Source organism: Aethalodelphis obliquidens, unplaced genomic scaffold (genome assembly GCF_003676395.1).
Source record: "Aethalodelphis obliquidens isolate GAN/ISIS:26980383/991018 unplaced genomic scaffold, ASM367639v1 scaffold104, whole genome shotgun sequence".
In the NCBI taxonomy this organism is placed as follows: Eukaryota; Metazoa; Chordata; class Mammalia; order Artiodactyla; family Delphinidae; genus Aethalodelphis; species Aethalodelphis obliquidens.
Window position 1 is genome coordinate 284,215 of NW_020838048.1, and position 27,931 is coordinate 312,145.

Below are 27,931 nucleotides of genomic sequence, written 5' to 3' on the forward strand. Positions count from 1 at the left end.
CGACTCGGGGGGTGAACTACAGATGTAGAAGGAAAATGCCTTTTCCAAAAAATGGTGGGGAAGTGTAAGAGCTAGGATTCGAATGCCAGATTGTGGCAACAGTGGCTCATTTTTTTTTTTTCAGATTCTTTTCCATTATGGTTTATTACAGGATACTGAATATCGTTCCCTGTGCTATACAGTAGGTCCTTGTTGCTTATCTATTTTATATATAGTAGTGTGTGTCTGCTCATCTCAAATTCCTAATTTATTTCCCCCCCTTCCGTTTGGTAACCATAAGTTTGTTTTCTATGTTATGAGTCTGTTTTTGTTTTGCAAATAAGTTCATTTGTGTCATATTTTAGATTCCACATACAAGTGATATCATATGGTATTTGTCTTTCTCTTTCTGACTTACTTCACTTAGTATGATCATCTCCAGGTCCACCCATGTTGCTGCAAATGGCATTATTTCATTCTTTTATATGGCTGAGTAGTACTCCATTGTATACACGTACCACATCTTCTTTATGCATTCATCTCTCTATGAACACTTAGGTTGTTTCCGTGTCTTGGCTAAACAATAGCTCAACTTCATGTGCTCTGGACTGAGAGCCCTGCTCTCCTCTCACCACCTGTAAATGTCAGTTCCCTCCACACCCTCTTTCATGTCTGGCTCCGTCCCTCTCCTTTTGGGGACCTCAACTACACTCATGCTTCCTCTTCTACCTGGCGCTGTTCACCTTCTCTCTCCTAAGGCTCCCTCTGATGCTCCAAACTCAGTCACCCGACCCTTCCAGAAAGTTCCATCTCCAGTTCCCATAGGCATATTCAACTCAAAAGGACCCAAACTGGACTTAGCACTGCCCACCCTCTCTCCCCACCTTCCCGTCCCCTTGAATTCCTTTCTTTACTGATGGCCTTGTTCCTTGTTCCACGCTGCGAGAGTATTTTTTCTAAAATAGAAATCTGATTATGGCATTCCCTCATCGAGCCCATCAGGAGAGCCCCATGGTATTTCGGATGAAGTTCAAACATCATAGCAGGGCCTATGAGACCCCCTCATCCTCCCACCCGTGCTTGTCTTCTTTCTCTTCACGGGGGTCTTGGCAGTTCCTCAGACGTCACTTGGACATTCACACGATGCTCCCTTTCCCTCTGAGACAAGCCCTTTCCTTTCTCCTCTCCTCGCCTCCCCTGTTAAGAACTGCGCATGTCCTGGCATTTCTTACCTCCCCCCTCCTGTGAGTTCTTACTCAAGATTGTGGGCTCTTCCATCCAGTTGGCAGCATCAGAGGAGGCCACAACGAGGGACCCACATCCCTGAACAAGGAACATAGAGGGACTCCTTTGTCTCACTGGCCGGAGGGGAAGCAGTAAGGAGGCTGGACAGGCAGGAGAAATGGCTGTTGGGGTAGAGGTTCAGAGGTCTCATGGACAGATAGATGGACAGACAAAGTGCTGTCATGGAGGAAGGAACGAGGGCAGAGAATAGGCTACTCACAGCGGGGCTGTGGCCACCCACACCAGCCAGCCCTTCCCCTAGAACGTTTCAAAGGCCAACATTTGGTGGAGGGCTTTTATGTGCCTAAAAAGCCCTATGTACATTCTGTGCCAACCACTTCCCTGGAATTTTTTTCATTTAATCTTCACAACAATCTAAGGAGTTAATACCCTTATTAGCCCTATTTGTTTGTTTATGAGATGATAATTCAGTCTATAAAATTCACCATTTTAAAGTGTACAATTCATTGTTTTTTAGGAGATTCACAATGGTTGTCCAACCGTCACCACTAATTCCAGAATATTTCCATCACCTCTCAAAGAAACTTGGTCCCCATTAGCGTTCACTCCCCATTGCCCACTACCCCCATCACCTGCCAATCACTAATCTTTCTCCATGATTCTAGACATTTCAAAAAATGAAATCACACAATATGTGGCCTTTTGTGTCTGGCTTCTTTCACTTAGCGTAATGTTTCAAGGTTCATCCGTGTCATAGCTTATGTCAGTACTTCATGCATTTTTATGGCTGAATGATATGCCCCTGGATGGCTAGATCATATTTTTTTATGCGTTCATCCCTTGATGGACACTGGGGTCATTTCCACCTTTTGGCCGTTATGAATAGAGCTATTGTGAGCCCCATTTTACAGGCAAAGAAACTGAGGCCCAGGGGGATTAATTAAAACATAATAATGAAAAGTATTGCTTTTTGACCCAGACAGACCTAGATTCAAAACTTAGCTTCATCATTTGACTTTGGACAAATTATTCTTCCTCTTCAGTGTCCAGAGTCGATACAAAGATAGTAATATCATCGGGCTGTCAGGGTTGGTATGAGGATTCTTGGTAATTCATATAAAGGAGTGCTTTGGACATATTAGGACTTCCATGGAGAATAATGATGGGACCCTTCACACCTGGCCCTTCATAGGTGTCCAATAACTAATTTTAAAGAAATGAATAAAAACATCACTTGAATTCTGATTTGGTCACTTATCGACTCTATGACTTTGAACAAGTTACTCATCTGCAAAATTGGAGGTGGTAGCTGTCACGGGAGTCATAAATGAGGTCAAGCACGAGATCTAGCAGAGTCCCTAGCACATGATAGGGACTCAGTAAATGTCAGTTCTCTTTCCCATAACGCCAGCTTAGTATTTCCCCTTTGATTACGATGCAACATACACCTTAACCCCTGAACTAAGCTTTCAGGTCTGCATTTACCTGTAATTTTTCACTTTTGAGTTTTATAAAATTAATCTTATAAATTATTGGGGAAAGAAAAGTACAGCATTAAAAACATGATCTGGGAGCTGCTTTTTTGGGTAAACACACAGTGTGTTCATGAAACATTATTTTCCTTTTGCCAGAACCTTTACTTTTTGTTGTTGTTGTTGTTAAAGCAAACTTCTCAGAAGTCAATAAAGTAAAATTGAAAGGCACCAAAACATCTAGCTTCCGAAGAAAGGCCTAAGTGTAAATTGACGATCTGGTGTTCTCAAGGTTTCTGTTTAGCGAGAGGGCGAGGAAAGGTCTAAATGGAGAAGTCATTCCAAGGAGCTCCATTCACTTCACAAGGGATGAAGTGTAGGTCGGGGTTGGGCAGGGCGAAGGGAAATGTCTTAGAAAGAAGTCATCACATGTCACTCAGGGATTATTAATTTACTGAAAAGTCTACCTTTGGCCTGGGGATTGACTACATTAAGAATTTGCTAGCTGTTTCCTTTGAACCCTGTGTCCAGGCATCTAGAGTGCTGGCTTGCTCCTGTGCCGCGACCTTGCAAACCTGGCCCGCGTCATCACCCAGCTTGGGCCTGTGGCCAGGTTTTTTGTACACCTGAGGCTGATGACGTGTTTCTGCTCAGACTGTTCAGTAACATCAGGGTTTCAAAGATGAGGAGAAAAAAAAAAAAAAGAAAAACACATTGGGCTTCATGGTATTTTGGTCGTCCACTGCTCTTACCCAATCATTAGAATTGGAGATAAAGGGCACAAAGGCCACTTAGGATCTGGTGAGAAATGAGATGTGTGGTGTGGAAAGAAAGTGAGAGGGTGTTAGGGCAGGTTACTTAGCAACAACATCACTTACTGGGAAATTGGCACCAGCGCGCGTTACTAGCGTTGATACTAGTATGATACCCATACTCTTTTCATCTTTTCTCTTCCTCTGCAAATGGTTTATCAGTACGTATTTTTATGCTATTTTAAAGTCTCGGTTGGTATTTATCCACTTCTGCATTTCAGGAATTTTAGCAAATTCATAGAGACAGAAAGTAGAATGGTGGTTTCCAGGGGTGAGGGGAGGGAAAATGGGTTGTTTAATGGTCACAGTTTCAGTCTTACAAGATGAAGCGTTCTGGACATGGACAGTGGTGATGGTTGCACGGCAGTGTGAACGTGCTTAATGTCGCTGAACCGTATGCTTAAAACGATTAAGATGATAAATTTTATGTGATGTGTATTTTATCACAATTTAAAATAAATTTAAAATTATGCTGCCAATCCTAAAGCTGTTGAAGGTAGTAAGTTCAAAGCACCAGTTTTGAAATGAAATACATCATTTTGATGCTGTTTATTACTGCTCCTGTCACCTTGTATCGTATATATTTGTGTGTGTGTGTGTGTAATGTATTTAATTTTTTTAAAGACTTTGTTTTTTAGAGCAATTTTAGATTCACGGCAAAACTGATCCCCCAACATGTACAACCTCCCCCATTATCAACATTCCCACCAGAGTGTTACGTTTGTTACAACTGATGGACCTATTGAAACATCATTATTATCCAAGTCCAGAATTTACAGTAAGGTTCTCTCTTGGTGTTGTACATTCTATAGGTTTGGACAAATGTACAGTGATGTGTATCCATGATTATAATATCATCCAGAGTAGTTTCACTGCCCTAAAAATCCTCTGTGTTCCACCTATTCATCCCTGCCCCGAGCCCATGGCAGCCACTCATCTTTTCACTGTCTTCATAGTTTTGCCTTTTCCAGAATGTCATATAGTTGGAATCATACAGTACGTAGTCTTTTCTGATTGACTTCTTTCACTTAGTAATGTGCACTTAAGGTTCCCCCATGTCTTTTCCTGGATCATTTCTTTTTAGTGCTGAATAATACTGTGTTGTCTGGATGTACCACAGTTTATTTATCCATTCACCTACTGAAGGACGTCTTGGTAACTTCCAGGTTTGGGCAGTTATGAATAAAGCTGCTATAAACATCCATGCGCAGGTTTTTGTGGGGACATAAATTGTTGACTCCTTTGGATAAATGCTGGATGGTATTGCTGAATGGTATGTAAAGAGTATGTATACTTTTGTAAGAAACCACTAAACTGTCTTCCAAAGTAGCTGTACCAGTTTGCATTTCCACCAGCAATGAATGAGAGTTCCTGTTGCTCCACTTCCTCACCAGCATTTGGTGTTGTCAGTGTTGTGCATTTTGGCCCTTCTAATAGGTATGGGGTGATATCTCATTATTGTTTTAATTTCCATTTCCCCGATGACACATGATGTAGAGCTTCTTTTCATATGTTTATGTGCCATCTTTATGTCTTTGTTGGTGAGGTGTCTGTGAAGGTCTTTGGGCCATTTTAAAATCAGGTTACTTGGGTTGTTTATTATTGTTCAGTTTTAAGAGTTCTCTATATATTTTGGACAATAATCGGATGGATCTTTCGTAAATATTTTCTCCCAGCCCACGTCTTGTCATAGCATTCTCTTGACATTGCCTCATGCAGAGCAGAAACTTTTAATGTTAATGAAGTCCAGTGTGTCACTTATTTCTTCCACGGAATGTGCCTTTGGTGTTGAACCTAAAACGTCATCACTATACCCAAGGTCATCCAGGTTTTCTCCTCTGTTATCTTCTAGGAGTTTTATAGTTTTTCATTCTACATTTAGGTCTACGATCCATCCATTTTGAGTTAATTTTTATAAATGGTGTAAGTTTTGTGTCTAGATTCATTTTTTCTTCGCATGTGGATGTCTAGTCGTTCTAGTACCATTTGTTGAAAGGACTACCTTTGCTCCATTGTGTAGCCTCTGCTCCTTTGTCAAAGATCAGTTGACTATATTTGTGAGTCTATTTCTGGGCTCTCTATTCTGTTCCACTGATCTATTTGTCTGTTCTCTTGCCAACACCACACTGTCTTGATGACTGTCATTTTATACTAAGTCTTGAAGTCAGGTAGTGTCAGTCCTCCAACTCTGTTCTCTTCCTTGAATATTGTGTTAGCTATTCTGGGTATTTTGTCTCCTCATATAAACTTTATTTATTTTTTTCATATAAACTTTAGAATCAGTTTGTCAGTATCCACAAAATAACTCGCTGGACCTTGTATCATTTCAAAACACAAGTTACAACATGGTGTATATATTTTCTTTCCCAAAGATATAATTATACTTGCATGAAAGGTGAACGTAGATTTTTGTGCTGATACAAGGCTGGTAAAACTTTCTTGAATATTCATACAAGACATCTCTAGTTAACACAATTAGCCATAAATTTTTAATGGGTTCCATGGACAGTTAATTCATCTAATCAGCTGAAGGTACAGCTGGTCACCTTTAAGCCCTTGATGTTTCAAGAAACTGTTTAGAGAAGATCAAAGGCAACTGGTTCTCAAAGTGTGGCCCTGGCCACAGCATTGGTACCAACTGGAAACTTGTTAGAAATAAAGTTCTTGAAGTTCATCCCAGACTTTCTAAATCAGAAATGCTGGGGATGGAGCCCAGAAATCTGTGTTTTAACAAGCCCTCCAAGCGTTTTTGATGCACACTGAAGTTTGAGGACCAGTTCTCTAAGGAAAGAGTATGAAACTTATAGTGATCCGACTTTGCTTTCTTCTTATGCCTTATTGTAATATCTGCACCAAGCTTGCAGAATGAGAGCTTAGTAGAAAGAAAATACTACAAATAACGAAAGAACATCAGTCTTTGAAATGATGCATCAAAACAGAACACGATAAAATGACATCATAAAACCTCATGACTGAGCCCAGAGTGATGTAGAAGAGTCTTTAATTCACAATGTGAAGGAGGTCTAGACTAAAACTTAGATGTTCCTATTGAAAAAGAAAGTGGTGTTCATGGATAATTAAATACAGTAAGTCCCCTATGTACGAACCTGCAAATTGCGAACTTTCAAAGATGCAAACGTGCGTTTGCATGTCCAATCACGTAAGTTAGTTCACGTGTCTGGCGTATATTGTCGCGTGTGTACATCCTCTACAAGTGGAACTGAACTCATTCGTATGTAGGGGACTTACTGTATTATGATTGGTTCATTAAAAAAGACATTTTAGGAGCTGCTAAGGCGTTTTGAGGGGTGGTATTAGGCAGATGCATGCTACCCTTCTAGAGGAGAGTTGCAAATGGTTTAGCTCTTCAGTGGGACCCAACCCAAGATCCCAGTCTGAAGCTCTGAATGGTTGATGTCTTCATCATAGTTGGGAAGGATTAAAGAACGCCAACCATACTCTCTCAGCCTTGACCCACCAGAGGGTGAGAGGGATGATAGAGGTTAGAGGGCATTTCTGAGTAAGGTTAGAACGTGGTGTGTCACTAAAATGAAACTGAAGACTCCAGAGATTCCAGCTCTGCTAATGTATGCCAGGTATTTAGGCTTTCATGGTATTCTTCCAGGTACCTTTGAAATAAAAGCAGAGCAACACAAAATCACCTTTTCAGCCCTTCCTGGCCACAGGATTGAATAGACCTCATTGACTGTTGTTTCCCCAATATTTCTCATATATACGTCTGTCCTTGTACGTTAATGAATGTCTTGCCGAAGTCTGAATCCCTCCTAAGGGCCTTAAGCGCTTCAAGACTAGGGCATCCTACTCTCCTCAGCATCTAATACGCAATAAATGTTATTGAAGGGAAGGAGTGAATAAATGCATAAAGGCTAAAGATTAAGATTAGGAATTAGGATCTTAGGGAAACTCTATGAGGTAGTGAGTTTTCACCATTGAAAACAAATTTTAAACACTTAGAAACTGTGTGGTAGAAATCTTTTGGGGAGTTTCTGGCCACAAGCTACCCTCTCCGTTTGAGAACTGTCCTCAAGAGTGCAAACGTTTGTCCTGGTGATCACAGCTTTTTTTCCAGCATCTGGTCGAATAGGCACTTAATACATATTCGTTGCAATATTGGATATATGGATGACCCTCTAGCAGCCTCAATTATGACATGTGACCATGCCCACTCTGGCTGAAATGGACTGGATCAGGTTTGTACACTTGACCCAATGGGCCAATGAGATTTTCTCCTGGGAACTCAATTTGGTAGTAAAAGACAGCTGAGCTCTGAGTGTTCTTGGAATAGTAGCATGTACGTATGTATGTTGTGTTGGCTGCGTTGGGTCTTCGTTGCTGCGTGCAGGCTTTCTCTAGTTGTGGCCAGTGGGGACGACTCTTCGTTGCGGTGCGCGGGCTTCTCATTGCAGTGGCTTCTCCTGTTGCAGAACACGGGCTCTAGGCGCACGGGATTCAGTAGTTGTGGCTCGCGGGCTCTAGAGCGCAGGCTCAGTAGTTGCGACGCATGGGCTTAGTTGCTCCGCGGCAAGTGGGATCTTCCCGAACCAGGGCTCAAACCCGTGTCCCCTGCACTGGCAGGCGGATTCTTAACCACTGTGCCACCAGGGAAGCCCAGGATGGTAGTATTTAAGTTGAGGGTCTTGTCAGGTTAGCCATATTCTGCCACATGGATGGAGAGGCAGGAAAAGCCAATCAACACGGATATGCATGCATGTACACATGTGCATACACACACATACACACCCCCTCAGCCTTTTTTTTGGCCTCCTTTCTGGTTCTTGTTTATATTCCCTCCCTGAGGCCCAACTTCATCCCTTCCTTTGGTTCTATAAGACACCCGTATCCTTAAAATAAATCCTTCTCCTGTCTAAACCACCTGGATTTTTGCCACATGCAACCGAGAACTAATAGCAAATACATTGTCACCACAATCCATTTTCCTTCTCTGCTATTTCAACATTTGCAAGGTTTAAAAATCACCCTAGTAAATATTTGGCTTAATTTGAAGCAATTTCCATTCCCCTGGACTTTCGCTATTTTGAAATGCCTACTTGGCCCCCTTCTGCTGTTTGAAAAGCAAAGCAAAACAAAGGCAACCATGAGCCATCAGCTGATGTGAACTCTTAAGCTCTCTGTGTAAATTATGCCTTTGAAACTCTTGGAATCTTTCTGGGAAACCGTTTCCCAGCAGGAGAAGAAAAGCTAACAGGTTTCAGAAATAAACTTGAAATATTACTCATTGCTATGGAAAAGTACAGCTTAGAAGTACCAAAAGAAATGAAAACAAGTGAGTTATCTCTAGTGTCAGGACTCGCAATAGTCACGAGTGGAGACCCAGAGCCAGATGGCTTATTGATATGTTGCAGCCATGCAACTGCAGGGCACACATCGTAAAACTAGCATCTGGGTCTTAGCTTTGTCCCCTCAGCTCCTAGCATAGGGTCTCACCCGAGAAGATGCTCCATATATGTTAGTTGAAAAAAGACTGAGTGATGAAATAAAGGGTAGTGATTAAGTCTGAAGGTCAGACTCAGAGGGAAATTGTGTGACCGTGGGTGTGTCACTCGTCCATGTCTTGGCTTCCATACGTGTAAAATGGGGTGAGAACAGAGCCAACAGGTCCAGAGATTGCTTCCTGATCTCCACTTTCCTGATTAAGAAAGAACTAGCAACGCTCATGCAACACTAGTTCTGCAGTGGGTTCCAGAGATTATTCCTAGGGGCCCAGCCCAAAGCGCTTCCTGCAGTACAAGGACCCTGCTTGTGCTCCATGGAGACAATGTAGACAGAAGTTCCTGGCACACAATAGTTTTCCAAGCCACAGCTCTATGAATGAACATTAGTAAGTGCTTCGTTAAGTCAACACATGTTTAGGGAATTCCTAATGCTGAGAAGTTGCTAAGCAGGCTCTGGATTCTCTCGTATCAGGTATTTGCTATATGCCTTCAGCCTCAGTTTCCTTCTTTGTAAAGTGGTAACAATAACTTCACCCACCTCGTAGGAATGCATGAAGGATACATGAAAGGATGCATGTAAAAAGCAGCAGTGAGGTGCCTGGCACAGAGGAAGAGGTCAGTTAGCCATGGAAATGGGATTGGTTCTGTGCTAGGTGCTAGGACCCAAAAATAAATACCTGGGCTCTGCCCTGATGGGGCTTGTAGTGGAAAGGGGAAAGCAGACATTTAAGCAACGGTAAAGACAGCGCAAGAATACCCTGAGAGAGGAGCACAGGCCACCAGGGGGCAAACAGCTGGGACACCAAAAGCAGCCTTGCGGAGGGAGGGTGGAGGGGACAGAGACGTAGCCTCAGAGACAATGTGCTGAAAACCAGTTGGCCAAGGACCAACTTGCTGAGAGCTAATTGCCCAATGGGCAAGTCACCTAATGCCTAGCGGCTGATTCATCCAAGTTTACAAGTTTACTTACAAAACACTTTAAGAATATTCTTCTTGGGCTTCCCTGGTGGCGCAGTGGTTGAGAGTCCGCCTGCCGATGCAGGGGACGCGGGTTCGTGCCCCGGTCTGGGAGGATCCCACGTGCCGCGGAGCGGCTGGGCCCGTGAGCCATGGCCGCTGGGCCTGCGCGTCCGGAGCCTGTGCTCCGCAAAAAAAAAAAAAAAAAAAAAAAAAAAAGAATATTCTTCTTGAGTCTAGTCAATTCCTGTATTTTCCCTAGACACAGTAACTTGTCGAAAGTTCTGGGTTTGAGGGTGGTTTTTGACTTCATGAATACATTTTCCATTAATATTTGTGGAAAACCATGCTAGTGAAGTTCTGTATTGAATATATTAATAATTATGAATATTTTATATTATGAATATATTGAATATATTCCAATACAGTTATTCAGTGTTTTGGGGTTTTTTTTGCGGTACGCGGCCCTCTCACTGCTGTGGCCTCTCCCATTGCGGAGCACAGGCTCCGGACGCGCAGGCCCAGCGGCCATGGCTCACGGGCCCAGCCGCTCCGCAGCATGTGGGATCCTCCCGGACCGGGGCACGAACCCGTGTCCCCTGCATCGGCAGGCGGACTCCCAACCACTGCGCCACCAGGGAAGCCCTATTCAGTGTTTTTATTTACCATAGTTAAGAAGAATACGATCCTAAAAATCAAGTATTTCACTAAATATATTCAGGAAGACTATCCCTTAAAGGAAGGTTTTAGACAATGGGTAATTTTGGCGAATTCAATCAGTTGGTCATTTGGCAAATCAATCATTTTGCAAATTGATCCTTCAGTTAATTGCATTTAAACCTATTGATCATTTGGTGTGTTGGGCATTTGGCTGGCTGGCCATCGCTTCTTTCACACTCTCCTTCTCTGTGCATCTGTCATTCACACACAGACAGCAACGCATGTAGTTGTGTTGTCTCCTTGTCCCCCAGTGATAAATCCACACGATATTATACAAAATGGACAACTGAAAGAGGGAATTGCCCCAAAAAAAGCAAGTGCAGCAAAGAAATGAAAAGTGATATGAAATGCAAACCACACATAAATGGAATTTCAGAAGAGAAAGCTGACTGCGGAAATACTGATGCTGCCACCATTTAAGAGACTTGAGATGAGCAGCCAGAGAAACGTAGTGAAGGGGAACAGAGCAACATAAATGAGCAAAGTGGTTGTGATGAAAAGGATGAAGTTGTCCCAGAGGCAGTGATGCTGGCCAAAAGGAAGGAACTCTCAGAGGTAGTTCATGATGTTGAAGGGACAAAGGATAGAATGGTAGAAGCAGGTCCACGTTTAAAAAGGAGTATGACAGTTTTCCAAGGTGTAGAAAAGATACTCCATCATGAGTGAAATGGTTTACAAACAAGTAAAGCACTTTGATTCTTAATGTTTCTAACGTTTTATTAGAGTGTACCAAGTAAATAACAGTTTTGCTGTGTTTTATTTCCCTATGCATTTATAACGGACAATAAGAGTTTTTAATAGTCTGGCACACTTCGTAATTGACAGTACAATCACCTTTGTCCTGATTGATGGTTAGGTTCACTTGGCACAGTTCCAGCTTGCACGGTCATTTATGGTCCTGCGCCGACATGCAAAGGAGCACTGCCTGTGCATCAGATCAGGCAGAAGGGGGATAAAACCTAGGGCTGTTGTCTGTCTTGCGTTCCCTTTGATGTTCCCACTTCAAGAAATATACAAAATTCAAATATTTTGCATTATAAAGCCTGACCTCTGGGCAATTTCAGAGCAGTGAAATGAACGCCGTTCCTTTCCTCTCTCTGGCAGCTAATTCAAATGAAACAGGTGGTGAGGACCAGAGTACTGTACTTGTGGAAGATGAGAGAGTTTTGATGGCATCTGGAAGGATGTTATCTGATAGCTAATGGTGATTTTTCTCCCATGCGTCATGATTGCCCGTCGGTGGAGCCGAGCCGTGCTCTTCACACAGTCAAGAACAATTTTCTCCTTCAGTGATCTTTTCCAAAAGCGTTCTCACTGATGAGTTATTTTTCATTATTATTAGAATTTAAGTACCACACTTAAGTCAGACCCCTGCATTCTGAGATGTAACCTTTAGCTGTCAGTGTAAAAAGATAAAACAGAAGTGAAACTATACACCTGGTTAAATGAAAGGAAACAAAGAATGAGGACCATTTATGCAAAGATAGGAATATGAATATTTGTGTGCTGCTGCATAAGCCACTGAGCTGGTTCTGCAACAGAACTCACTAAACATTTCTGTCTTAATTTTAGGACCATATCTCTCATAACTACCTGCAATTATTTCTATTAACCACTTGAAATTATGTCGATTAACTATAAAATTGGATTAGTAGTTCTCAGGGATTTTTTTCTCTGAACCACTATATGATCCAGCAATTCTACTCCTGGGTATATATCTAAAAAAACCAAAAACACTAATTCGAAAAGATATATGCACCCCAGTGTTCATAGCAGCATTATTTACAATTGCCAAGATACGGAAGCAACCTAAATGTCCATCAGCAGATGAATAGATAAACAAAAGGTGGTATATATATACATATATATATATAAAATGGAATATATTTATTAGTATTAGTATATATATATATAATTAGAATATATATAATGGACTACTACTCAGCAGTAAAAAAGAATGAAATTTTGCCATTTGCAGCAACATGGATGGACGTGGAAGGCATTATGCTAAGTGAAATAATTCGGACAAAGACAAATACTGTGTACTATCATTTATGTGTGGAATCTAAGAAATACAACAAACTGGTGAATATAATGAAAAAGAAGCAGATTCACAGTTACAGAGAACAAACTAGCGGTTCCCGGTGGGGAGAGGGAAGGGGGAGGGGCAAGAAAGAGGGAGGGGGTTCAGAGGTACAAACTATTAGGTATAAAATAAGCTACAAGGATATATTGTATAGCATGGGGAATATAGTCAATATTTTATAACTCTAAATGGAGGCTAACCTTTAAGAATTGTGAATTGCTGTATTGCACACCTGTAACATATTGTACAGCAACTTTACTTCAATTTAAAACATTGTAAAGAATGTGAGACGCTTCTCTCGAGTGTCTGCCGGCTCTAAAACGCAATGGTTTCAGACTCACCTCAACTCTGTAACTTAGTAGGAAAAAAAGTTACAGAAATTTATTTTGAATATTATTTTAAAATGCCCTGAAGAAACGGAACAGATAAAACGTCAATTTAGGGTTGGAGAAGGAAGTAGTAAGTCCAAAAGTTAGGGGTATGTTGCAAGAGAATCTCCATGGGCTGAATTGATTACTGTATAGTCTAGTTTCCTTTCCCCAGCGAGCCCGAATGGTTCAGATGAATTAAGCACTTTAAGACTTGGCTCTTACAAATACAATAAATAATACTATTTACTGCTTTTGGGGACAAATGAAAGAAGCAGAGTTGGCATAATGACTCAGCCTTAGTGTCTGCTACTTCTGACTCCAAGAGGAACACCCAGCATTATGTCTGTATAACGTGGAGGATACCAGTTGGGAGACAATTCTCCATGACTATTCCCAAGTTTCCACAGGGTCCAGGTTTTCTGGGCAGAGGTCTCTGAAGCTGAGATAGCATCTCCCTAACGTCAGAGAGATTTAGAGCCTGACCTTAGGGCCATTTGCTTTGTGATCAGGGTAAGGAAGCTAGAGACACCCGCCCAAGCCCCAGACGGATGAGCTTTGCTTCCTGAGTCATCTTTCTGTTTGTCGGAGGGGACGATGGGCAGATGTGCTGGCAGGCTATAGAAGCTTCGGGTCTTCTAATTTGGGGGCTCTTCTTAGAGGCTGCAGCCCTGTTGCATGCGCAGGTAACGTTTGGCTTTCATTCCATCACCCCACGGGGGTGAGGGCTCGGGAAACTGGTGCAAGGATGCTGCTCTGGCTGGTTTTGCCTTGAGTAATAAATCGTTCTCCAGTTCTGAAAGCCTCGTGCCTCCCATCAGATCAAATAGAATAAGGTCTGAGACTTTTCAGAGTTTCTGACTTCATATTATGTACCAGGTAGAGTTATTATGGGTATTAAATTAGATATATAAGCATGGAAGAGCTAAAAAATGGTTTCTTTTAACTTACCTGCTCTGATCTGAATGTTTGTGTCCCCCCCCAAATTCATATGTTGAAATCCTAATCCCCAATGTGATGGTATTAGCAGGTGGGGCCTTTGGGATGTGATTAGGTCATGGGGGTGGAACCCTCATGAATGGGCTTAAGGTTCCTGTAAAAGAGGCCCCAGAGAGCTCCCTCGCCCCTTCCACCAGATGAGAACACAGCTGAAGTGAGCAGTCTGCAACCTGGAAGAGGCCTTCCCCCACCTGATCATCCTGGCACCCTGATCTCGGACTCCCAGGCTGCAGAACAGGGAGAAGTCAATTTCTGTTGTTTATAAGCCACCTAGCCTGTGGTATTTGGTTACAGCAGCCCAAATGGATTGAGACATTCCCTAAGGATAGATTAATAGTAGCTAACAAATATTAGGTCTTATTATGGGACAGACACCGTGTTATGCATTTTCCATGCCCGTTCTAATCTAATTCTCAGAACAATACTATGAAGCAAGTAAACCACTACCTGGACTTTTTTAGAGGAGGACACTAGGCTCAGAGAATTGAATGAGCTTGTTCAAAGTTGCAAGGCTTTTTCTGTGTGTGTGTGTGTGTGTGTGGCTGCGTTGGGTCTTCGTTGCTGCACACGGGCTTTCTCTAGTTGCGGCGAGCAGGGGCTACTCTTTGTTGAGGTGCGCGGGCTTCTCATTGCGGTGGCTTCTCGTTGCAGAGCACGGGCTCTAGGCGCACAGGCTTCAGTAGTTGTGGCACGGGGACTGCATAGTTGTGGCTCACGGGCTTAGTTGCTCCGCGGCATGTGGGATCTTCCCGGACCAGGGCTCGAACCTGTGTCCCCTGCATTGGCAGGCAGATTCTTAACCACTGCGCCACCAGGGAAGTCCCAAAGTTGCAAGGCTTGTCAGTGGCAAAACAGGAATTCAACTGCCCTGAGAAGGCAGACCTAAGTCAGAAACCTCTACACTCTCCTGTTGCTCCCGACAAAGTGTCTGATTTTCCCGTATTAAACTTAAGATTGCAAAAGAACCAGCCTAGCCGTTTGATGCCACCTTACTTAGTAATTTATTTCCTCTTGTGCACGTGGGCATTTCCTTACCTAGAATCTGGTCTGTGAAGTTAATAGGGGTGTAAATCCCTCAGAATCACCATCTGTGGGCCTCCCTGTTAGCAGGTGACACTAAGCTTCTAAGGGCTAATTCCAACGAGAGAGCCTGTTAAAAACGCTGCAGGGCCCTCGCGAAGCTACCAACACTCACGACCGACCGTGCGCCTTGGAAAATCGACCTGTTCCCTTGAAGTCTCATGATAAGCCCTCTGCCTTTGAAGGTTAGGAAAACGTGCTTTATACGGCCTCGGTCAAAGCAGAGAGGGAGAAAGAGAGAGAGGAAGTGAAAAAGAAGAAGACAGAAAAAGTGAGATCATGAAAGAGAAAGAAAGGGAGAGAGGAGGAAAGGCAAGACAGAAAGGAGGGAGGGAGGGAGGGATCTGACAGGAGAGTAAATCAACAGAGCCCGGCAAAGTCTGCACTGACTGAGGATTAGAGGAAATGGACCAGGGGACAGCAAATTAGGAAATGCATAATGCATAGAGAATGCACTTTCTGGTGCAGTCCTAGATCAAAGATCCCACAGAAGGGCCTGGAATCCATAAGTTTACTTTTAGTGCCAGAAAATGTTTCAGAAAAGCCTGCAAAAAGGCCTGGGAAATTTTCTTTCAGGATCACATTTACCCCAAAGGAGTCAGCCAAATGTTTTCTATAGCACGAGGCAAGATTTCTTCTAGACTCCTCCTCTGCCAGAAGATTCTTCTTCTGTCAAATAACACCCAGTATGAAGAGAAAACGGGCAAGAGAGAGATCACCGTGGGGAAAGGGGAGTGGGTGGACCTTCTTGAAAAGTAGCCCAAGCAGAGGAAAACACCGAGTCATTGGGAGTTACAGGGAACTGAAATACTATCATGAGAAAGAAAGTAGCTGTGTTTGTTAATTTTTTGCATTTCTGTTATGCCCTGGGGACCAGTAGTAGGAGGTTATGGCTGTCCCCAATTATCTCTGTGTGTCTTATAAATTGTGACCCGATCTTCTGTGTTAAACTGCTCATCTGAATTGCAGACAAGAGATTTTGCAGTTGATGATAGGCATTGAAAAGTCCAGGTCATGTTTACGTGGAATCTTTGTTTCAAGATACCTTTATTTGCATGCAGTGTGGTAAAAATAATGACAGAGTCGTGCCGTGGTGATGTTTGCTAGACAGTTTGCCAGTATATCATCACAGTCTCCAAATCATCGAGGTACAGATGGGTGACAAACACCTACCCTTGGCCAAAAAGAGAGACGCAAGGCGTGGCTATGTACATTTCCACGGTTCTCACTGCGAAGCATGAGTCACATCAGATTTCTGCAGTGTATTAGCTTCCACTGGCTTCTGTAACAAAATACCACCAACTGAGCGGCTTAATGCACCGCAGATTTCGTATCTTACAGTTCTGGAGGTCACAAGTCTCAAACAGGTCCGGGGGGCTGCATACCTCCTGGAGGCTCTGTGGGACAGTCTGTTTCTTTACCTTTTCCACCTTCTGGAGGCTGCTCAGTTTCCTTGGCCCACGGTTCCTTTGTCCATCTTCAAAAGCAACAGTGAAGCATCTTCTCTCCTCTCTGAACTCTGCTTCCATCCTTATATCTTTCTCTCTCCCTCTCCCCCACCCCACCTCCACCTCCACCTCCACCTCCACGGGCCTCTATGATCATATTGAGCCCGCTTGAATAATCCAGGATTGTCTCCCCATGTCAAGATCCTTAACTTCACATCTGCAAAGCCCCTTTTGCCATGTTAGGTAAGATAGTCAGAGGTTCAGGGCATTAGGGTGTGGACATCTTTGGGGTCATTATTCAGCCTATTACATGTGGTCTTTGTGTAAGAGCAGCTTGTTAAAATATAAGGTATATGAATATATTTATCAATTAAAGCCATATATATGTATTAAGATCCCATATATTTGATGCAAAAATATATATCTTCTTTAGCGCTTATTATAACTGGTTTAATGTCATTTGGGCTTTGGTTCTCCAACTGAAAGGCAAGTGAAATGTCGTCCAGATAACAGAGGTATTCTATATTATGTTTTCCTAGTTTCTTGACCTGCAATATATTAGCTAAGAAGTCCTCAGTCCACATGCCTGGATGGAAGAATGGTGGCAGGGTCCTCGGCTGTGGGTATTGACCTACAGATATCTAAGTATTGGCATACAGATTTTCAAATATCGACATACAGAGCTAGACTTGGTTCTGAATATTGATATGCATCTAGATATTGACATACAGAACTTTCAGTAACAGCAATACAAATGTAACATCTATCTGTAATTGATCCCCCATTCACTTGGAACTGGACTGGGTGTTTTCCACACATATCTCATTTATTACTTACCAGAACTTTCTGAAGCTGGTATAACTACATTGATTTTACATGTTAGTTGCAATCTTGAGGGGCCATCTGCTGTTCTTTCTGAGGAGTGTATGTGAGGAACGCCCCATTCCCAACACACAAACACAAATTCCTGTGTTCGTTCATTTGGCTGACATATTGTAGATGTTTGGGAAATTCGAGTTCCTTCATTTTAAAATTTGTTTTTTATGTTTCTTTTAATTTAAAAAATTTATTTTATTCAAGGATAGTTGATTTACAATGTTGTGTTAATTTCTGCTGTACAGAAATTACCATTATGGTTTATCCCAGGATATTGAATATAGTTTCCTGTGCTCTACAGTAGGACCTTGTTTATCCATTCTCTGTATGTACTAGTTTGCATCTGCTAATCCCAAACTCCCAATCTATCCCCCCCCACCTTTTTAGAGGCATGTGCAAGATCAGATCAGAATGAGAGTTAACCAGTCAAATTTTGAAGATACAAAACATCTGAACATGAGATACTTGAAGCGTAGTTCATCTTCATTACTTCCCTCTTTATTTTCATTTCATCTTGGCTCAGTTCTTGTAGCTGAAATGGCTTAATGGTCATTACTGTTGTATAAATTTGCTACTAAATTTATTTCCTCAGTTGTTCCTCACAGATGGTGGGAACCTCCCCTCATTGCCTTTCCTTTTTCCACCTACTACGAAAATCTCTCTCTGAACATCATGCCACTGGCCCATATTAAACATACTGATTTCAAAGAAATAGCTTGAAGGTCCCACCAGTTGGGTGACAGTAAACAGTGGGGAGTGGGGCTTTGCTGGTTCATGTCAGGGGCTGGGTTTGTGGTCTTAGATCTTATTCAGCTCACATCCCAGGGATCATCAATAACAATGATGAGGATAAAATAGCCTCAAGAAATACAGATGAAAAAGGAGTAGAGGCCTGTTTAGTGCGTTTCAGTCAAAGTTCCAGGAAAATTGATAATCCCTAGGGGAGTGCCTCCATGGAGAGCAATTCTGAAAGAAATGTCAGGCCTCTGTTTAGACTGGCTGCTTGGGAGGAGGAGAAGAGGCTCGAGATGGGGGGAGGGGAGGTGAAGTAGGGGCGCTCATTCAAAGGAAAATGCTCTTAGGTTCCCAGTCAGCATCCCAAGGTTGTAAACAGAGTCGTGTGTTTGTGCACCAGTGTCCTCCTGCCTGGCGAGTCCTTCAAGTGCACTTTTGTTTCATCTTCTGCATCTTTGCCAGTCATCTCTAATTTCATTTAAAATATAACCACAGGCGGGCTAAGAGAATCCACACGTCATCTCGTTTTCACTCCCAGAGACCAGTTTTTACTCCAAGTCATCATGAGAACCAAGGCCGTGTGATCTGAGTCCTACCTGCCTTTCTCTGGTGATCAGGCCAAAGTCTTGTCAGGGATATTCTAATTTATATTATTGTTCATCTTATACAAAATCACCCCAAAATGTCCTCCTAGGTCCTTTCCTGACATTGTAGTGAAAGGAACACCAAACTTGGAGTCAAAAGATTTGGGTCCAAGACTTGATATTCTACTTACTAGGCATGGGACCTCCCTGAACCTCAGTGTTCTCATCATTAAAATGGGGAAAATAATACCTACCGGGAAGCATTGTCATGAAAATTAAATGCAGTTGTTGTGAAAGCTCGAGATAAAGTATTTAGTGTAATACAGATATAAATATCTGTTACATCAGGAAGCAGCGGGCAGTTTGGAGGACCTATAACATTAAAAGTAATTACTGTGGAGAGAGTCCCTAGAATGACAAAGGGCCACAGTTTCACAGAGAACAATAAGAAACCAGAGAATTGTTTCAGAGCCATACAAATTCTCGGAGTATCCCACAAGTTACAGGTAACACTGCAGCACTGAATTTTACCTGCACTTCGTAGGTGACAGTGCTGGTCCTGGAAGCCAGGTCTTCTGATTCCCAGTTGAATTCTTGCTCTGTGATAAGACAGGGTTCCACAGGACTAACACAGAGTGCCTTAAACGATCCTCTTAGTATACCTACTAATGGTCGTATATGTGAACACCTAAATAAATAGTGATTCAGTGTAAGGTAAAGCTTTGGAAAAAGACAAGAGCTAAGGGTTTATACACTCAGAATACATTCCTAAGGAATGGGAATTAATATATTAGTTCATTAAGCAAATTTTATTTGAATTTTTGCGTTAATCGTGGAACCATGTTGAAGCTGTCTAAGATGTACGCCACATTACAGGAGACGTAGCTCTTGAAGAACTCACAATCTAAGGGGGTGGTGGGGTTGTGAGTGTTGAGGAGGGATGAGACACGCACCATATCGATTAGAAAAGCACCATGTTGGGGAAGGCATTTAATGAGGCCCCGGAGGATGGGCAGGGCTTTCTTGAATAGAATTAAGAGCTAAGAGTAGTCCATTGCATGCAGATGGAAGAGTTGCCTGGGTGGGGAGAGCAAGCAGAGAAGCTGGGGTTTTATTTTTCTGGGAGGTAAGGAAAAGAAATACAGTAGTTCAAAGCATCATGTGTTGTGGATGTGTGAACCACATCTAAAACACTCCCTCTTACCACTATTTCTATTTGTTATTATGAATTCAAAGTCTTGTAGAAAATGTATACTATAAATGGGATATTCTGTGGCAACCACACATTTTGAGGGCGTGGCATGTTTGTCCTTCTTCCTTTTTCTGGTTCCTGTGAGACTCTTCTCTCTTCTATGTGGTCTCAATGGGGCTCTCTGTCACTTACAGGAGAGGAAACATAAACCAGGCTTGACTCATCATGGTGCATTACAGTAGACGTGGTGATTGGTTAAAAGATGGGCACGGGGACCATACCAGACTAATCAGAATAATTTTTAAGCAGAGATCTTAGGAAAGATCAATGTTTGTTCTTCACTTTGCTAGAATAGAAGAATGTAAATCTTGACCGGCACGTAGAGCGTGACAAAGATTCTCTCCTTGAGCAAACTTTAGTTAGGCCCCTCTGAGCCCTCTTCTCAACTGGGCCTCAACCTTGGCCTTCTGTGTCCATCCTTTCCTTGCTGGCCTGCATAGCCCAGTCTTAGCAAAAATCCTGCTAAGTCTGTTTATTGAGAATCTCACCCCCACCCCCCACTTGATTTCTGATCACCTTTGATATATGATCAAGTTTCTCATCCTCCACTTTTGATGTCTAAGCCTTTGGCCTGCCTTTAGCAAGAATCCCTCTACCCTGTGTGTCTCTAATGAGTAAGTTTCCACCCACTGACTCCCTCACCCTGCTTTCTAGCTATAAATCCTCACTCGTCCTTGTTGTATTAGGAGTTCAGCCCAATCTCTCTCCTCTACTGCAGTAGTGTTGAATAAAGTCTTCCTTATAATGTTAACAAGTGTCAGAATAATTTTTTCCTTTAAAAGGGACTAACAGAACTCATTGGAGCTGAGAGATGGGGAAGCAAAGAACTGACCACATTTGAGACCCTGTGCCTGAAGCCACATGCACGCATGGGCTTGCCAGTTATATGAGCCAGTTATCACTCTTTGACTTAACCTAGATGGCACTGGGTTTCTCTCACTTGCCATGGAAAATGCCCTAATAAATACAACTTCTTATTCCTCTTAGGAAGATAGACATAGACTAACTGAGTAAAATAGTATTAAAGATAGAAATCCAAGAATGTCCAGGTTTTCCCCAGGCCCTCCTTCTCATGGCAATGGGAATAGCAGTTGGTATTTCTCATGGGTATTTTGTCCTTTCAAAAAAATTAACATTTTAAAAACTTCTGTTGTAAGGCAGACACTATGCTAGACATTTTCATATAGGCAATTTTATTTAATCCTGCCTCTCAAAGAAGTCCTTATTATACCTAATACACAGATAAGGCAACTGAGGTCCAAAGTTTTAATGAATCTTGGACAGACTCTCCTTCAAATCACAGTCTTTCTTCCACAGCTCTCTAAATATCCTTTGACAAGGAATTCTTTACATAGCTTTTTCCCTCTGCTTTAAGAAAATTGTGGTGAAAATTTACCAAGCATTTTACGTTGTTCCTTGATTAGTTTCTTCACACTCAAGCAAATATGCTGGAAAAGAATGAAACAATCTTAAATCTATCATACTTAGTTTCTGTCCTTTCTTTAAAAACAATATAATATTTACCTAATAGCAGGAAGGGAAGCCTCAATGGATCAAGATATGAAACACTCCCTGGAAAAACTCTGGGATGCCTCTAGGCTTTTACTGCGTGATTGCCTTGATGTGAAAGCAGCCCAAAATGTAGACGTTTCCACAACACAGGAACAGTGTTTCACAGCTGTCTCATGAAAGCACTCTTACTGACTCTCAAACCAGACAAAGTTTCTGTTTCATGAGTTTTTTTTAAAGCAAAAAACCTTTTGACTTCTCTGGAGACAACCATTTTGAGACTCTCACGAAATCCCTTAAATCCTCAAGGCACGATAAATTTCACAATTGGATACCAAATGATGTTCCCAATCTTAAATCAGAAAGAAGTTACTTATTTTTAATCTAGCTGGGTTTCTAAAAAGATGCGTATCTAATTCATTCTCTTTTGAGCCAAGATGTTTTTTAAAGGTCTTTTCATAGTTTTCCTCTAGAAGAAAACTATTCATATTTGTTACTTTACAAGAAATATTCTTTTTGTTTTCGTAAGTGACATCTATACAGAGAACAGAATCTGGCATTGTTGTCAGCATTGCCAGATAGTTTCTTTGGCTTGAGACTGTGAGTAAAATGTTGTTCAAATGGCAGTGCAGGTTGTTAAACTTCTGAGGAGGTCTTCTAGTTCATTCTTGAAGGGCTGAACACAGCATTTAGCGTGGTGCCTTACGTGTATTACGCACTCAATAAATGAACAACCAGAATCCAGTAAGTTGTGGGTTGGGATATCTCACTTTCACTAAGAGCAAGAAGCAGGATAGAGAAAAAGTGAGTAAACAAAGAGATCATCAGAAAGGCTTACTTTATTTGCGGCACATGGACTCTTAGTTGTGGCATGCCTGCGGGATCTAGTTCCCTGACCAGGGATCGAACCTGGGCCCCCTACATTGGGAACAAGGAGTCTTACCCACTGGACTGCGTGCCGCAACTAAGACCTGGCACAGCCAAAAATTACATAAATAAAAAAAAATTTTAAATACATATATATTAAAAAAATACCTACTACTTAAAAAAAAGACTTTGATTGTAATCTCAAGAAATAATTTCAGGGACACAGTATCACAAGATCTGGCAACATTAGCCCATCTGTGGCATTGAGTGGGTTGTTTTCAGCTGGTTTTGTTTTCTTGAAAAAACAAAGCAGTACAAATTTAAGCCGAACAAGGCTTTTGCAAACATGAATATTTTCCAGTAATAATGTAGTATGAAAGTTTCAAACCATGGAAATGTAATATTCAAAACTGTTTACATCCCTCTTTCCCTCCCCTTCCCCTCTACCCCTTCCATCCTTTGCAAAGTAAAAAAAAAAAGTGTAAAAGCATGTTTTAAGCATGTTTCAGTATTTGTCAATTCTAAAGATAAACCCAGGGCCCATGAATCACTCCAATATGCAGTTCCAACGTGAAACAACCGAACCCAGCCCTCCCTTTAAAACACACACACACAACTATTTTTAATAGCAGTTTTAGGTTCACAGAAAAACTGATTGGAAATTATAGAAAGTTCGCACATACCCCCTGCTTCCATACGTGGACAGCCTCCTTGACATTCCCACCAGAGTGGTATATTTGTTACAACTGATGAACCTATATCGACACATCATCGTCACCCAAACTCCATAGTTTACGTTAGGGTCCACTCTCGGTGTGGTATAGTCTATGGTTTTGACAAATATATAATGACACATATCTACCTTTATAATATCATACAGACTGTTTTCCCTGCCCTAAAAGTCCTCTGTGTCCTGCCTGTTCATCGCTCCCTTCCCTACTAGGCCCTGGAAACCACTGATCTTTTTACTGTCTTCATAGTTTTGCCTTCTCCAGAATGCCTTATAGCTAATTCCCTTTTCAAGTATTGCTCAGGATCACAATAATGAATACAGTTGTTTGACAGGTATATGTAAACCCCCAAGTCAGTTATATTTCTCTGCTTGCTGAAGGTTACAATCATATTGGATAGGTTAACCACTTTGGGCGGGGGGGGGGGTTTAAGTCTTTTTAAAAATTTATTTGATTAAAATATAGTTGATTTACAATGTTGTGTTCATGTCTGCTGTACAGCAAAGTGATTCAGTTATACATATATATACATTCTTTTTCATATTCTTTTCCGTTATGGTTTATCACAGGATATTGAATGTAGTTCCCTACACAGTAGGACCTTGTTGTTTATTCTATACGTAAATAGTCTGCATCTGTTAACCCCAAACTCCCAATCCATCCCTCCCGGGTCAGGGTGGAGTGGTGAGTGGTGGTTAAGTCTTAAACACTCATTTCTGCTTCCAAAAGTAAGACACAGTTGGTTTAGAAATTAATGTGTAGTTCAGGAATGTAAGATTTTTTTAATAAGAGAAAAAATTAACTAATGTTATTAATTAAGGAGATGGAGAAATATATAATCACATCAATAGATGTATGTAAGGCTTTTAATAAAATGCAAGATTCATGATAAAAATCTTGGTAAACAAGGATTAGAACAAAACTTCCTTTACATTTTGTAAAGAATAATTACAAAGAGATTATAGCAAATTTCACACATAATGATGACTTGTTAAATGTATTCCTTTTAAAATCATGTGTAAGAAAATTTCTTGCTGTCAATAGTTCTATTCATCATTGTATTAGAGATACTGGCCAGGAAAATTACTATAGGAATTGAAAAAAGAACACTCATTATTCACAGATAATATGATTATCTACATAGAAAACTCCAGGTCATTTGCAGACAAGTGTTTGGAAACGCTGAATACGAGATAAACACACAAAATTAATGCTATTTCATTTCACCAGTAACAAACGGAAAAGGAAAAAAATTACATCAAAAATTTTAAGTATTTAGGGATAATTTTCACAGAGCTTTATGGAAATAATAAAGAGTTGTTGAATGTCATTAAAGAGGATTAAAAAATGGAGAGTCATATTCATAGAAATGAACACGTGTATCAGTTATCTCTTGGCGCATAACAAATTATCCCACACTTATACTAAGTGGTATAAAAATAAGAGGTATAAAAACAAACATTTATTATCTCACAGTTCCTGTAGTTCAGGTACTCAGGAGCAGATTAGCTGTGTGGTTCTGGCTGGGGTCTTTTGTGAGGTTGCAATCAAGGTGTCAATTGGGGGAATGTGGTGTGATCTGGGAGCTTGACTGGGGTAGAGGATCCACTTCTAAGTTCACTTACATGGCTGTTTGCAGGAGGCATCAGTCCCTAACTGGCTGTTGGCTGGAGGCATCAGTTGCTCACCACACGGGTCTTTCCAAGTGGCACCCTGACAGCTGGCTTCCCCGGGAGAGAGAGATCCAAAAAAGAAAGAGTCTCTGAAGTCACTTCTGCTTTTTTCTATTTATTTGAAACAAGTCACTAAGTCAAGCCCGTACTCAAGGGAGGGAGAAATAGTTTATCTTTTGAAGGGAATGTCAAAGAGTTTTTGGACATATTTTGAACTGCCAGAAACCTCAATACTATAAAGGTACCAGTTGTCTACCAGTTCATCAGTAGATTCAATGCATCCTTTTTCCTTAATTGTAAGTTTTGGATATATTTTCCTAAACACTTAGATTTATAAGACTTGAAAAAAATGCAAACCTAAGTAACATTTATACAAATATAAGTGATAAAAACTATCAGCAACAAACAATAAACCCAAAATTCAGGATGAGCTTTACCTCTAGAGCAGTGGTTCTCAAACAGGGGTGATTCTAAGATTGGATAGCATTTCAGTTGGCTTCCAGGGGACATGCGGCAATATCTGGCAACATTTTTGCTTTTCTTGTCTGGGGAGATGCTATTGGCATTCTAATGGGTAGAAGCCAGGGATGCTGATGAACATTCTGCAATGCACAGGACAGCCTTCGGCAGCAAGTGCTGAGGTTGAGATACCTTGGAAAAGGGAGTGGGTTTGAGGTGGGGCACGTAGGGGAAAAAATAATAGTAACGTTCATTTTTCTTGAATTAATGCAGCGATGCAAACACCGGGATATATTTTATAATGATTTAAAAAACACGTAGCATAAATATTGTCTCGTGTTCACTCAGTAATAAGCACAATAAAAAAGAAAAATTGTTGAAACAACAGGACTTTGGACTCATTGGGCTTGGAAGGCTCGGGAGCTTCCTGTTTTGAACACTTAGATAAATGGTGGTACCATTTAATGCTACATTTTTTTCCCCTAAGATAAAAGCCTGCCCAGAACATCGCTCTAGACACTTAGCATTTTACTGAGATGGAAAACAGCTCTTCAACATCAATATTTTGAAGATGACCTTAGACGCAGAGTGCATAGGTGAACTCTGATAAAACTCTCAACTTGGCCATTTGTTAGTCACGGTTTACCTTTTCAAATCCTGCCGGCCTTAAGTCATTGTTCCACCTCCTCTGAGGGAGGGTCAAAAGAATAAATTCAGCAGTGAAGCAGAGACCTTGTAGCACTGGAAGCATCAGGTAAGCAGAGGCCTCCGAGATCTCACAGCTCAGACGCTGGGTTAGCTGGCTTCGGCGCCCTGGCAGAACTTGCTGGCAGCCTGAGTCAGCGTCAACCAGCGGACACTGGGCAGGTGAAAGCAATTCACCCTGAGCCCAAAGCCCAGACCAACCACATTCTCTTGGGGGCGGGTCTAGGGCATCTCTAGCCTCGCTCTGAACTCGCACATAAGTTCGTGGTTAGCCTCGGCTTTAAATGGATGAAAATCAAGTCTTCCGTGATTAAAAACAAATGCTATGTTTGGTGCAACAGTTGCAGAGAGCTGCAGGCCTGCTATGTGTATCTTATACCGGAATGAACTGGAGGAGACAGAGTAAGAGATGGAGTTTGAGGTAACATGTGATCTTTTTTAGTTTTAGATTATTCTCTGATTTCCCCCTTACCATGTAGTTGAATTTTCACACATGATAACAATATTTTTCCTTGCAGCAGATGGGGCCTGTTATGAAAGGGGTTTTGCACCTTATTTTGTCTTTCATATGTCTAAAAATTATACATAAAAACCCCAAATGGGAGCAATTCGCCTAAACTCTGCCAACCCTTTGTTTTTAAACAGCCAACCAGGAGGCAGTGGGGCTGTTTGAGTCTTAAAAGTGTGTAATGACCCCCATTACGGAAATTTGAAATGCTATCCAATCTTAGAGAACCCCCATTTCGTGGGGAAAAAAACTGCCCAGTGACAGCTTTGGACAAAGAAGGATGACATGTTGTGAGTCCAAAGGTCAAGGCAAAACCAGCCCCACAAAAGATGGAGCTTACCCAGCATTAAGCCTGTTTTTAACTTCTGCTACTTTAAGCATATTTTAAAGTGGGACCCTGACCTGAGTAAATTTTCCTGGTAAGGGCAGAGCCATAGCCATCTCATGTGATTCTTCTCCAGGATTTCAGCAGAGTTTTGGACTGCTAAATGTTGAAGAGATTATAAAGAGAGGGAAGGATTCCTTTTGTTATCGAACCAGGTTCATTTTGCATAACTTACAGCAAGCCAAAATGGTGAGATGCTGAGGGTTGCAACAAAGAGAGGGTTTATTCGCAAGGCGGACAAGAGAGGAGACGAGAAAACAAGTCTCGTATCCACCTTTCCGAAGGGGAGGGGCTCGGAGTATTTATGGGATAATGAATAAAAAAGCAGGGCGGTCTGAGGTATGGGAAGCGCCGGGAAAGGTGATTGGAGAAAGGTACAGTGATTGTTTTTGTGCTCAGGCGTAACTAAAGTACAGACTTCTGCACTTTCAAAAATGGAGGTGCTTAGCACGATCTGAGGGTGGAGTTTTTGACCCTCTGATGTCAAAACATCACTGAGCAGACACTCGCGCATGCCCAGTTGGAGGGTCAGTGGTCCTATCCAGTCTTAACCAGCTCAGCTCAAACTAGACACAGCTGACTCCAAGTTCCCGGAAAACAATTTGGGCAAACATTGTTTAGGGCTACCTGCTGCTTGGAGGACATGCAAGTCTTTCGTAGCAACAATTAAAACAACCTTGATTACTTAAGGCAGGTGAAATGTGATTACACATGGTTTCACTTTCAGATTTGGCATAATACTTGGGAAAATTCTTAGGTCATAAAATGACAGGGATTGAAGAGGCCTCTACCCTGAATTTTGAAGGACAGGAATGTGATGGAATGACAGACTGGTGGAGTGAAAAACTGGTGTCCTACCAGGTAGCTACCTGTGTGATCCTGAATCTTTCTCCTCTCTTGATCTAGTTTTCTATTTTGTGAGGTGAGAGTTTTAGACCCATAATCTCTGGACTCCAATTCATTTCTGGCACTCTGTGATTCTTACAGCTAATGAAGTTTCATCTGCC

The 27,931-nt window shown here is 41.7% G+C and overlaps 1 long non-coding RNA gene across 1 annotated transcript; it reads right to left on the reverse strand.

Moving 5' to 3' along the window:
* Positions 1-4,457: 4,457 nt before the first annotated feature.
* LOC113614786 (uncharacterized) lies at positions 4,458-27,535 on the reverse strand. The gene is made up of 3 exons (XR_003430724.1): positions 27,524-27,535; positions 21,553-21,555; positions 4,458-4,745 (listed from the first exon to the last, which is right to left on the reverse strand). It is a non-coding gene; the product is annotated as an uncharacterized LOC113614786 (long non-coding RNA).
* Between the last annotated feature and the right edge of the window lie 396 nt (positions 27,536-27,931).